At 34.7% G+C, this 13,464-nt stretch overlaps 1 protein-coding gene across 2 annotated transcripts in view; it reads right to left on the reverse strand.

The window, feature by feature from the left end:
* The window catches only part of Tank (TRAF family member associated NFKB activator), an 83,928-nt gene extending 70,683 nt beyond the window's left edge, over nucleotides 1-13,245 (reverse strand). The window contains exon 1 of one of the 2 annotated variants that reach the window (XM_010606827.3): nucleotides 13,140-13,245. The gene's annotated coding sequence lies outside the window, so the exon portion shown is untranslated. Of the gene's footprint in view, nucleotides 1-7,002; nucleotides 7,022-13,139 lie in introns of those variants that run through there. The other variant, XM_033756311.1, reaches the window with a different exon arrangement.
* Nucleotides 13,246-13,464: the final 219 nt, after the last annotated feature.

A 13,464-nucleotide genomic window follows, 5' to 3' on the forward strand; every position in this document is an offset into this window, starting at 1 on the left:
AAAAAAAAAAAAAAAAAAAAAAAGCATGAAAACTTCTCAGCATGTGAGTGAACAGGCCAAACAGATGATAATCATTAAGTGAAATAATGGAAAGATCATGTTTCAACTTCTTTCTGTGCAAGAGATCAGGGTAAATGGGACAGAAATAGCAGCCAAAAATATATCAGAAGAGATCTGAAGTAATGCTTTGAAATATTGTATAACTTCATTAGAGATAAAGGGACCCAATGAGTTTTGAAATATATTAAAGAACAGAGGGCAAATACCTTTATCTATCCTGATAAAATTTCAATATTAAATGCTGTGTTGAGTCATTCATTTATTCAGCAAATGTCCTCACTCTAGGAGTTAGGGATAGAGAGTACCAAGACACAGACCTACTTTAAAAAGAACATTGGTCAATTGTGGTAACCTAGATGCAAGAAGCAGGCAATTACTACACAACATATTATAATATTACAAAAGGGTAACTGCTGAGTACTCTTGGAAACACATCTGAGAGGCCTTAGCCGAGACCTTGAGAGGTGGAACGAGGGTTTCTTGTATCTAAAACATGGAAGATTCTAACAAGAATTTGGTGGAAATAAGTAAATTACTTGCCAAGAAGGATAGATCCTTTCAACATTAAACTTCAGAAGTTGAATAGAATATCATCAGTTGCTGGGAAATGTTGACCTAAAAAGTCTATACCCACTTGTTATTTATTTATAGAGGTAAAGGGAAACAAAGACATTTTCAGATATCTCAAGAGTTCAGAAACCATGCCACCATTTCCTAGAATAGTTGGAGATATATTTCACTTATTCAAGAAAAAAAATAATTAAAAACTCAATGGCTGGGGATTTAGCTCAGTGTTTCTGCTGCCTCCCTCGCAAGCTCAAGGAGGACCTGAGTTCTATCCCCAGTACCAAAAAAAAAAAAAGAATAAGAAAGAAAAAACTCAAGATAGGTGAAATTCAGACATAACATAAATATTAGAAAATGAACTTTACATATTGGGTTGAGTAAAAAGTATGTTGTAAATGTGAAACAATAGGAAATTTTAAAGCAATGTGTGTGTGTGTGTGTGTGTGTGTGTGTGTGTATTTTGCTATTGAGCCTTTTGTCCAAAAGTCCATTCAGAAGTCCTCTGTTCCTTTCCACTAGCCAAATGGGGGCAAATATTGCATATTCTCCCCCAAAATTTCTCAACATAATTCACTGAGTAAGATCCTTCTCTTTTTCAGTAGTTTGAATCTAGGTGTATGTAGGCTGTTGGTCTGGTTTTCTTTTTATTTGTATTTTGTGGGTTTGTTTTGTTGTATTCATACTGCTTGGTGTACCGTGTACTTCTTGTGTCTATTTTATCTTTGTTAGGAAATGTAGGGAATTTTTGGCCATTATTTCCTTTGTCTGGTTCTCTACCCCTTCTGTTGATGTCATTTCAATTACACATTTGTTAGACTGATGCTATGTGGCATGGCTGGAATGTTCTAGGGAGCTTTGTATTGGATTGATTTTTGTTTCTTTGTGTTTTGCTCAGGTATTTTTACTCATCTCGTTGTGTTTTTGATCTATTGTGTTATAGATTCTATTGACCTATCATCAAATTCATTGATTTTTTTCCTTCCATTGTCATGGTGACTAATAAACCTATTGAAAGGCATTCTTCATCTCTTACTGTGATCTTTTTCTAATTTCTGTAACTTCCATTTGCTTCTTCCTAATAGTATCTATTTCTGTACTGAAATTATTATCAGATCCAGCATGTTGTTCATCTTTTCCACTAGAGTTTTACCAAACTCTGGTTTATAGACAACATACAGCTAATAGCCTGTTTCTGTATGTTTTTTGGATGTCCATGGTTTTTGTCTCTGTAAAGATTTCTTAAGAATTTTCCTCAAAAAGAAAAATTTGTAAAAGAAATCATATATGACCTATAAAGCCTACAATATTTACTGTGTTTTCAGACAAAAAGTTTGTCAAACTCTGCATTAGACCTTTTAGCACCATTGTTATTTATCAATAGTATTCATTATTGTTATTTTAAATGTTCATTTAGAGATACACAGTCCTATCTGAACATAGTCCTGATGATTTCTTTGTCCCTTGGTAGTGAATTATTTTTGCTTACTTTTCTTTGCAAGAAAAATATGTAATTATGTTTGTGGGGGCTTAAACTAGCACATTACATTGAAGAGGACCATGGTAATATTTCTATGATTGAAAAATAGATAGGCCTGTCCTTTAGCTAAACCTTTTGTGCAGAAAGTCAAATTAATCTGCTCAAGAATTGTACTGGATTTTAGATTTGTTGTTGCTATGGTTACTTTCTGGGCACTTCAGATTCTTCTAGCAATACCTTGGGTTAAGGTGGGGGCTGGCACATGAGAGAGTTTTTGTTAATGATGGCTCAATTCTACTTTACTGCTTTCCTGTGTACTAATCCTCAGAGGGGTCTGTCCTGTACTCTTGAAACTCTCCTGGGTATATTTTGTTGTTTCTTGCTACTTAACACTTTTTGGTTTGATGGTTAGGGAGAGAAGTTTCTCAATCCTCAGATGTAGGTGGGCAACAAGTCCCTCAGTTTGGGATGTGGACTTCTTGTTGCCCATGTCTTCTCCAAGGTGTCTGTCTTGGCCCAGCACGTATTCTTCTCTTTCACAGGAATAGAGGGCTTTTCTGATTCCATCCCAGCTACATTGGGTTTCGTACATTGGGTCACTAAGATAATAGTGTTTGTAAAATCTTTTTTCCTTTTCCACTCTGTATAAAGGCTTTTTTCTGCTGGAGAAATCAGGGAAGTGTTCTGGTACAGTTTTATGTCCGTTTCATAAAGCTCTTCCCATCCTTGAGGACTGCACTGTGAAGGATACAGTCTCAGGATTCTTCCCAATCTTTTGTGAAAACTTGGTATGGTACATGTAGAAAAAGTCTGCAAGACAGTGTTAATTTTCATATACTTTCAGCCCCTCCCTGGGCTCTATACCCTGCTACCAGCACACATTCAACCTCCACCAATTCATATCTGTCACAGGTAATGTCTTCTTACCAACATCTGATTGTATGCAACCTAAGTAAATGAATGCTTGTATCCCATTTATATGACAGAAGCAGCTCTATGCCTAGGATTAATGCAGAGAGTTACTCTGAAGTCTCAGCTGTCTGTTGGGATCAAAATTACAGTTTGTCTAGCTATATTTTTGTTTAAAAGGTAGGAATAGTATTCTGTCTAGCTCTCTATATCCCCGAGTATAAACCAGAAGTCCAAATGCCTCATTTTTCAAGTTGCATCTTTGGATAATGTCACAGGTTCACAAGATATCAGAGACACATTAGCGTTATCCAGAGGAATAGGCAAATGTTTTTGTGTTTCCTGAAGAACCTTATTTTATTTGGGCCTTGAGTGAACAGGTGTCTCTGATGATAAGAGCCTGATTATTTAATACTTTCAAGGACTAAACATGGAAAAGCCACAGGATAAGCACAGAATAAGGGCCAGGAAAGTTCAATTGTTGTTAAAAGAGAAACTGGAGTGATGGGTAATGGGAGCCAAAATTATGTGAAGTGAAAGACTGACAGAAAAATGGAAATATCATAAATTTAGAGGTTCAGCAAAGCCAAGAATCAGATTCATTGTCACTAAAGAATGAGAGTCAGAGGAGAGCTGTACATGACGTGAAAAGGAGTGAGCTGGTTAAAGCCCAGTTCTGGAGTTAAATTATGCAAGTTGTCTGCAATCCACTTTACTAAACAGAAGGTTCCATGACATGAGAGAGTTGTGAAGACGATGGTCATCCGAATAGCGAAGGGGAGGCGCTCAGCGAAGTCGCAGAGGGCAATGCTGTGTTAGGAAAGTTAACTCCCTTTATTAGAAAATGAGTGTTTAAACTTAGATTTCAGAGAGGGCTCAAGGCTCCAATGAGCAAGGAGACCAAACACCAAGAGGGAACATCTGGATGGGACACCGACCCTGAAGTGAATAAAAATAAGGCCTCAAAGTTAGATTGTAGAGCCAGGAATGTGAGTAAGGAAGAGGCACAGTTCCCACCATGGCAAGACGGAAGGGTTCCACTGAAGAAACACTCCCCTACACGGGGAGTTGCTCTTACTTTACTTCAAGATTGCATTATTATTTTGCCTTTGAATTGCCTGCACAAGATACGTGAGCAGCCATTTGCTCTATAATGTATGTTATATAAAATGTAAAGTAAAACTTTACTAATTTGATCCAAAAACCCTCTTACAGGAACACTTGAATTACAATGTATTGAACACACTGAGAATAATCACCTGAGGGCACAAAAGTCAACACTCCACATTGTGGAGCTTGTTCCTACAAGATACCTTCTGCAAAAACTACAAATACACATGCAGTAAGTGAACACTATTATTGATTAAAAACTAGTGTATAAAGAACAAAAGAAAAGAATGGCTAAACTAGATTTCATTAAAATTAAATACATGTGAGAGGCCTGGCGTGGTGGCGCACACCTGTAATCCGAGCACTCGGGAGGCTGAGGCAGGAGGATCACTGTGAGTTCGAGAGCAGCCTGGGCTACATAGTGAGTTCCAGGTCAGTCTCAACTACATAGTGAGACCCTGTCTCAAACAAACAAACAAAATTTAAGTACATGGGCATCAAGGGATAATATAAAGAGTAAAAAGTTAATGAAGAATGGAAGAAGTTTTTTTTTAAAAAAATGTATCTTATAAAAGATTATTATCCAGAATATGTAAAATCAACAATAAAAAACAAACAAATCTATTTTTTTTTTTTGTACTGGGGATTGAACTTGGGTCCTTGAGCTTGCAAGGCAGATGGCGGAAACACTGAGCCAAATCCCCAGCCCCAAACAAATCTAACTTACAAATGGGTAAAGGATGTGAATAGACAACTCTTCATAGAAGATATGCAAATGAGCAATAAACACATAAAAAGATGCCTAACATTAAAAGTTATAAGAAAAAATACAAATAATAAGCTTAATGAGGTATCACTTCACCTCCATTAATTTGGCTAATTAAAAAAATTTAATGTAGACAGAACAGTAAGTATTGGGAAGGATGTGGAGAAATTAAAATTCTTGTGCATTGCTGGTAGCATATAAAATAATACAATCTTGGTAGAGATGGTTAGGTGGTTCCTAAAAAATTTATATATAGAATTACATATGATGTAGTGATTCCACTTCTAGAAATATACTCCAAAAAATTGAAAACAGATATTCAAACAGATACTTAAACATCAATGTTCATGGTAGTATTAGTCACAAAAGCCAAAAGGAAGAAACAACTCAGATGACCACCAACAGTTAAATGGATAAACAAATGTGATGAATATATGCAATAAAAATATAATACAGCCCTAAAAAGGAATGAAATCCTGATTGATGAAACAATGTACAGCAATCTTGAAAACATTATGATAAGTGAAATAAGCCAGGCAAAAAAAGAACAAATATTTTATGATTTCATCTTTATGAGGTACCTAGAATAAGCAAATTCATGGAGACAGAAAGTAGAAATTATCATGGACTTGGGGAAAAGAGGAAGGGGAATTATTGTCTAAAATAGCTACAGAGTTTCTATTTAGGACAATGAAAAATTCTAGAAGTGGATAGTGATGATGGTACCATAACATTATGAATCTACATAATGCCAGTGTATAACATACTTTAAAAATATTTTAATTGTTATGCTGTATATAGTTTAGACAGCAAATTAATTATGACCAAATATGACCCCCAAATTTAAATTGATTAAAGTTAATGTAAATTAAGCCTTTATAATATTTTTTCATTACCCTTATATGTATGTCTCTTTATGCTTACTTTAGGGTGTACAGTACACATAATTATTTAATACATAATTTAATAAAGATAATGTGGTCCAAACTTCCTGACTATAGCAGCAAAATAACATGTGCTAGGTGAGAAGTGACAGGACATAAAAGTATTTATTAATTTATTAATTTTCTCATACTGTGCATATAGAGAAATAAAGGAATGATAAAGCCTTTCAGTATTTTATTGATGTATTATTTTAGTCTTTAATGAACAGATAATTATAAATAGCATTAAAAATTTTTATGTTATAGGGGAAGAAAGGAAAACAAAGTTATAAAACTATATAACCTATATAACATAGGTATAAAACTGTAATTTCCACCATTTAATTAACCAGTCAACCAGGTAAATCAAGTGAGCTCTCCTCTTTAATATTTCTTGCACTCATACACTTTATGTTCCATTGTCACAATCTGTGCCCTGTGTCACTCTGTTGCCACTGCCACTACTTGTTCAAACCACTATCAGTTCATAATTATCTTGGCTTCCTAACTGTACTCACTACCTCTCTTACCACACTTTAATGCTATATTCCTTTATCACCTAAAATCATGCAATGTTTTCTCCTCAGCTTACTATAAAACTAAACAATATGTCTGCGATGGGACTTCTTTCTACATCTTTAGAATCAAATCCCACCTCTTTTGTTCGTTTGTCTTTTGGTATCAGGAATCGAACTCAGGACCTTGCACTTGAGAGGCAAGCAGTGCAAATCCTGCCTCTTGTTCCCCATGGTTTTGAACTTCAAAACCTCAAATGTTCCTTCATCTATTCTTTTCAGTGTTTGCCAATGTTTTCTCACCTTTGAACATGTTTTCCTCACATTTTACCTTGTCAGTTAAGGAATCTCCTGAAAGGTCTTTTTCTCTGCAAGGGCTCATTTGATTCCCATTTAAATCCCAGTTAGGTTAGAACATGGGCTCAGATACAGGCTCTTATTTTACTCTGTTCTTTCTCTTTTGTAACAGTTGAAATTCCCAGATACATATTTAGATAGTTTTGAAGTTAGGATGGCTGTTACAACTGATTTTTAAAAAATGTGGAGACACAAAGTAGTGGTCATTTTCCTTACAAGGGCAAATTTAAACTGAGGAAGGCTAAATCATGCTGGTTATGAATAAGATTTCAGTATTAAAGTTGCCTTATTCACAAGTCGGTATTGCCATTTACTCACCATACAACTTGACCAACACTGTGCTTCTGTTTCTTCATCTATAAAATTCAACGAATAATAAAACTTGCTTCAGAGATTGTATTTGGGCAATGAAATAATACATGAGTAGGACTCGACTTATAGGAAGGATCCAAACAATATTGGATAACATAAAGTATTTCTATAGTTTAATAGGTAGTTCTATATACAGTTGATTTTTAATTTAAATGAGTAATCATGATTGCTTAAAATGCCTTTACAGGTTCACTCTGAGAAAGCTCAAATTATAAATCTATATTATATTATATTATAAATTATATGTTATATTATATATTATAAATCTATGTTAATGGGCATAAGGAAGATTTTGACACTTTTATAATTTTACTTCCTGCAGCTAGCCTAACTTTAATAAGGAAATCCATCAATGATAAATTTCCAGAAAATAAATAATTCCACTTGTGGACTCACTAGAAAAAGAGTTTTAGTTAGTTGTCTTAAATATGTTCAAAGAGCTGAAGGAAACCCACGGAAAAAGAGCCAAAGGAAATCAGAAAAATGATGGGTGAAAAAGTAAGACCAGAACTAAAGAGATAGAAATGGTAAAAGTAGAAATTCTGGAGCTGAATAGTATGATAAAAAATGAAAAATTCCCTAGAGAAGTTGAACAGATTTTAAACAGGCAGAAGAAAAAGGCAGAGAATGTTATGATAAGACAGTTGAGATTATTCAGCTGGTGGAAGGAAAAGATGAAGAAAGGCAAGCCTAATTCAGGGGCCTCACGGAACACTGTCAAACTTATCAACATGAATGTTATGGAACTCAAATAAGTGAGTGGAAAGGAGCAGGAAAAATATTTGAAGAAATAATAATTGAAAACTTTCCAATTTGATAAAAGACAATATATATTCAAGGAGCACAACAAATTTCAAGTAAGATGAACTCAACAAGATCCATGTTGAGGAAGATTATAATCTAACTGTCAAGAGCCAAAGACGAATTTTGTAAAAGAACAAGAATGAAGTGGCATACTTCGTTCAATAGAGTCTCATAAGATTAGCTGCCTAAATTGCTTTGAAATCATGAAGGTCAGAAGACAAGGGACTGATATATTTAAAGTGCTGCAGAAAAAGTGTCAGCAGTAAGTCTGTTCATTATAAAAGGAGCCTTTGAAGATGAAGAAGAAATTAGGACATTCTGATATTAAATAAGAGATAAGGGGAGTCTGTTATTAGACTTAGTATGAAAACTACAAAAGGAGTCTTTCAATGTGAAAAAAGGCCACTACTTAATAGTTTGAAGCCATGTGAAGAAATAAAGAACTTTAGTGTAAGCAGTTATAAAGGCAAATGCAAATGCCTGCATGATTTTATTTTTAGTCTGTAACTTTTATTTCCTATATGATTAAAAAAACAAGTGCTTAAATAATAATTATAAAGCTATGTTAATGGGCATACAATATAAAATGATAATATGTGACCACACAAAAGGAAAGGATAAAGCTGTATATATTTAGAGTTTTTGAATGTTCCTGTCTTAGTCACTTTCTTGCTGCTAGACACAATATCTGACACCCATAATTTAAAGGAAGAGCGGTTTATTTTGGCTACACAGTTACAGCCCATGGTTGGCTGACTAAAAGGCAGAAATGGCATGGAAGAAGGGTCTGGCCAGAGGAAAGCTGCTTATCCCATAGTGCCCAGGAAGCAGAGAAAGAAGGGAGTATCTGGGGCCAAGAGTGCACCCTTCCAGAGCCCATCAGTGGCCTGCACCTAACCAGGTCTCACCTCCTAGCAGTGAGTCAGTCACAGAACTCCTATGATCCAGTCACCTTCCAAAAGCTCCACCTCTGAACATCTTTGAACAATGTCCCATTTGTGGAACATTCTAGATGTAGACAGTAACATTTACTGAAACTAACTTGGTATCAATTCCAATTAGATTGCTTTAATTTTTCTGTGCTAAATTAAATTAATTAGATTAGATGTTTTAAATTTAGTGTGTTATATATATTTACAAATACCCACTCACAGCAATGAGAGCAGAATAAAATGATTCCATTTTAGGGAATCAAACCCAAAATGTCAATAGTGAAATAAATGAGGAATTAAAAAATAGTGTAAGAATGTAAAAGGGAATTTGCTAGTTAAGGAGAAGTTGACTGGGATTACCAGATTTGCAAGCATGATTCAATCAATCAATGAAGAAGATGAACACCTGCAGTACTGATAGGATCGTAAAAGGCCACAATGGAAAAAATGAGTAATAAATATGGTTATCCATATATTTATGGAGATAATAAAAAAGTACAAGACAATAACATGTATGCTAATACATTTGAAAAACTTGATTAAAAAGAATTGTTTTTGCAAAACAGCTACTAAATCAGGCAGCTTGAAGCATGGTACTATGGGAAGAGACTATTTTACACTGAAGATGCATAGCCAAGGAAAATGGCGATAGCAATACATCTTTAATACAAATGAAGGAGGTATTCAGAAGGATGAACAGTCCTCAGACCTCTAGGACCAGATGCCAATAAAGAGTGTAAAGGTGGGCTAGGGATGTAGCTCAGTGGCACCACGCCTGCCTGGCAAGTGCAAGGTCCTGAGTTTGATCTCTGGTATCAGAAAACAAAAAACAAAAAATACTGAACAGTGTAATGGCACTTCTTTGCCTGCTGCTGAGGAGGAAATACCCCACACAACTATTGTGCTGTGCATTTGATTTTCCATTTTTATCTCAAAATTAAGTTTAAAAATTGTGTTAATGCGCAGTTTCTCCTGAAAAGAAGAATTTGGAAGCATTTCTTCAAGCAAACTAAACTATGTTGTTATTGAAATTTTAAGTTGCTATTTGAAATTTGACTCTGAAGTAAAATTAAACATTTTATATGATTATTTAAAAAGATTGAAATCATACAAAATATTTTCTTCACCGGAAATAGAATTAAGCTAAATAAATAGCACAGGGAGAACTATGAAATTCATAAATACGTGAGATTAAGCAACACATTCTTAACAAACCAATGAGTCAAAGAAGAAATAACAAGAGAGATTTAGATTTAGTTAAGAGATGAATGAAGACAAAATTGCAACACATTGAGATGTATGGAGTGCAGTGAAAGGAGTACTCCGAGGGAAAAGTGAAATAGTCTAAAATTATGTTAAGAAAATATTAATAAAGATAAAAGCAAAGACCAGTTATTTAAAAAAGAGGAAAAGAGCTAAAAAGGGGTTGTGTAACATCAACTCTGTGACACATCCCAGAAGGAGAAAGAGAATATGGAGGAAGGCAGGGGAGAGGCAGGCAGAGAGGGAGAAAGGACATAAATGGACAAAATGAGTAATAAAAAGGATTATTCATATAGTTTTGGAGATGATTTTAAAAAGCACAAGACAGAGCCAGGCATGGTGGCACACACTTGCAATCCCAGCACTTGGGAGGCTGAGGCAGGATAATCACTGTGAGTTTGAGGCCAGCCTGGGCTACATACTGAGTTCCAGGTCAGTCTCAACTACCTAGTGAGACCCTGTCTTAACAAACAAACAAAACAAAAGCACAAGACAATACAATGTATACAATATATTTGAAGAACTTGATGAAAAGAATTGTTTTCAAGCAAAAAAAATATATTCTATTGTGGGAGAAAATGTCATAAAACTTGAATAGATTAGTAAAAGGCATTGGAAAGACTTTTAAAGAATTACTTCCAGAGTGGGGTGCCAAGGCCAAGTGGTGCTACAAATTTATTTCTTAAAGATTTCAAGGGACAGAGAACTTCATTACACTTTTGCAATGAAGATTTTGGCACTGTGATAATTTCACTTCCTGAAGCTAGCCTAACTTTAATAAGGAAATCCATCAATGATAAATTTCCAGAAAATAAAAATACTGATTAATTTCACTTGTGGCCATGGATGAAAAAGTTCTTAGTAAATTAAAAAGTTCTTTTTCAGCATACTTTTTTTGGGGGGGTGCTAGGGATTGAATCCAGGGCCTGATACATGCTGAACAAGCTCTCTACCTCTGAGATACATGCCCAGCCCTTGGTGCACATTTTCTTAATACAAACTGTACATAAGATTACATCAGTTTGCATTCACATCTCTCTATATAAATTACATTATAGCTATAATGATACCTTCATTACAGAAATAACCATAAATAAATAGCATGAGTTTTGTTAAGACAGAATTTTTTAAAAAGTTAATGTTTATGTCACAGTAGAACACTATTTTGTCTGAAATAGAGAAGCCATACAATTGTCTCTAGTGATACCAAAAGATATTTAACATAGTTTAAAATGAAGTCACTTTACCCCCTCTTCAATAAGCTTTTAGTAAATTTAAAAATATTTTCTATTAGAATATTTGGTAGTTATTACTTTATGGTAAATATATCTGAAACCAGTAACCAACATCATTCTAAAAAAATGTTAACACTAGGGAAATTCTCACTGAGGTCAGGAACTAGACAAGGTTGACAGCTCACTTTTCTGTTATTAAGCCCTGTTCTAGAAATTCTGGCCAGTGTGGTGAGACAAAGATGGGAGGAGACACATTTATTTATTTCCCATCTGGGCATTACATGTGAAGTACTCAAAATAATTTAGAAAAATAAGAGACCAATAAAATAGCTTGATGAAAGATAAAATTCTGAAATCAAGAGGCTAGCAGTAATTGCTTAGAAAATATAGTAGAAAGAATATCCTATTAAGATAAAACCCTACTATACATACAAGAAGACAAAACAAAGTATATTGGACCACATTTAATAAAGAAACTATATTTAATGCATAGGCCTTAAAGTATGGAAAGACATGGAATGTTCACAGACCAAAAGGTTCTATGTTATAAAGGGTGATCAGTTCGCTCATGTTAGTGCATACGTTTCATGAAATGTCAACAGGAAATTTATTTCTGGGGAATTTAACAAAATTATTTGGAATCATCTAGTTAATCCTCTCTTTCTCATATGATTATACATGTTCAAGACCAACACCCAGACATTGCTCTAGGCTCCAGCTGGCTGGGGAGGCGGGCAGGAATCTCAGGAAGGCTGGACCAAAAATAAGGCCCCATATCCTACCGGAGGCGAACTAGTGTTTCCAACTATACACACGAACATGTGTCCTGGCGGGAGTGATGGCAGGGTGGACGAAGGAGAAAGGAGACAGTTTCTAGGAATGATGTGGTTGTTCTGTGGCCTTAGTGAAGTTAACTTCTTTTTCTCTGTAACATTGCAGCCTAGGCAAGACAACCTCCAAATAGTGCAAGAAGGTGGGACAGTGATAAGAGAAAGCTGTGGAAAAAGAAGCACTATGAATTTATATTTAAGGCCTTCCTGATTGCCATTTAAGAGTTGGAAGATCCTGTAATCATTTTTCTTCAGCAGGCTCTCAATAGATGATAGCTATTGCTATAAAAATGCAGATAATGGATTTTGATGTTTAGGCTTTCTGAACTATGAATGTTCTGACACTTATTCTTAAGAAAATACTAAAAAATACTAATATACATTTCTGATTGTTAAAATAAAAGGGCCAGTTGGTAATAGAACAAGACTAGATTACTATAATTCAATAAATTTAAATGTTCTAAAATGGGAATTACAGAGTTGTATATAAAGTTAATACTTTAATGAAATGAAATATTCATTATCGTGTTTTTTGGGAAGTAGAAAAGAACTAAACTTGAGTTAATGCTTGAATAGGTACACTGGATCAATCAGAATTAATTAAAAAAAATAAACCCCCAAATCTAAATACATACAGTATTACTTTACTTTTCAACCTAGTAAGATATACATAACTTCACTTAAGCCAAATATTTTTAAAATCTTACATTACATTATAAAGTTACTCCCTGGAGAAGGCTTATATTACAGCCAAACTTTAAAAACTCATTTCAATTGCAGTCCTTAAATTCTATCTTCAGATTTAGCAAGAAAGTAAAAAGATTGCAGTATTTTAACTTTCCTTTGGGTTTTGGCTTTTTTTAAGGCCAAATTTCAAACTATGACAGTGAATACAAAGGCATTTTTGAAATCTGTCATAAAGTTTAGCAAATGACGAGTGGAACAAATCTGCAATGCTTAAGACATCCAGGACATCTTGCTAGGCTGGCAATCCATAGGAACTAATAACCTTTGATTACCTCTCTTCCAGGTGTCACTTCTTCCTTCACAGATTATTTTTCTTTAAAGATGTAGGCAGTTCCACCTTATGGAAGCTCTGTGCAGACTGTACCATTGCCACCCGGACTGTCCTTCGCTCTCCCTTGGGCTGAACTGGGAACTTCCACTGAGAAATCCCCTGTCTTGAAACTTCCTTATTTGTAGCTATCAACAGCCAATCGTTTGCAAGATATTGAAATGAAGCAAAAACTACCAGAAAATGTTCTGTAAACTACCCATGACTGTAATTCTGACTTCCTTTTGAAGCAAAAATACTTTAACTTGAATAATTAAGGCATTTAACAA

The sequence above is a fragment of the Fukomys damarensis genome, unplaced genomic scaffold (assembly GCF_012274545.1).
Source record: "Fukomys damarensis isolate Sample0158 unplaced genomic scaffold, DMR_v1.0_HiC HiC_scaffold_26, whole genome shotgun sequence".
In the NCBI taxonomy this organism is placed as follows: Eukaryota; Metazoa; Chordata; class Mammalia; order Rodentia; family Bathyergidae; genus Fukomys; species Fukomys damarensis.